Source organism: Eimeria mitis, genomic scaffold, assembly GCF_000499745.2.
Source record: "Eimeria mitis Houghton genomic scaffold, Emh_scaff1664, whole genome shotgun sequence".
Lineage (NCBI taxonomy): Eukaryota > Apicomplexa > Conoidasida > Eucoccidiorida > Eimeriidae > Eimeria > Eimeria mitis.
The window spans coordinates 8,077-8,479 of record NW_013569979.1 but is presented as its reverse complement, the minus strand read 5'-3'; positions in this window follow the sequence as shown (position 1 = coordinate 8,479).

The window sequence follows — 403 nt, the reverse complement described above, 5'->3', positions numbered from 1 at the left end:
AAAAGAAAAGAAAATACAAATATAATCATAAATAAAGAAAAAAAAAGAAAGAATAGCGAGCAGAAAGAAGGAAAAACAGAAGAGAAACATACACCCACCACCGCAGCAGGCCTAGAGATATATACAGCTGAGGATACACCGCAGATGAGGTGTATAATATAGAGATATAAATGCATTTATTTATATATTTTTAGTTTCTTTTTTAGTTTTTAGTTTAATATAAATGAATATATAATACTTATAGATATAAATATTAAGAAAATACACAGGGGCCCCCTGGTGAGGCCCCTGATGGGCCGGTTTGGTCTGGGCCGGTGGCTACCTATGGAGCTCGCGGTAATATTATTTTATAATAGAAAAATAAATAAAATAAATAAATAAATTAACAAAAATAAGAGAAAAT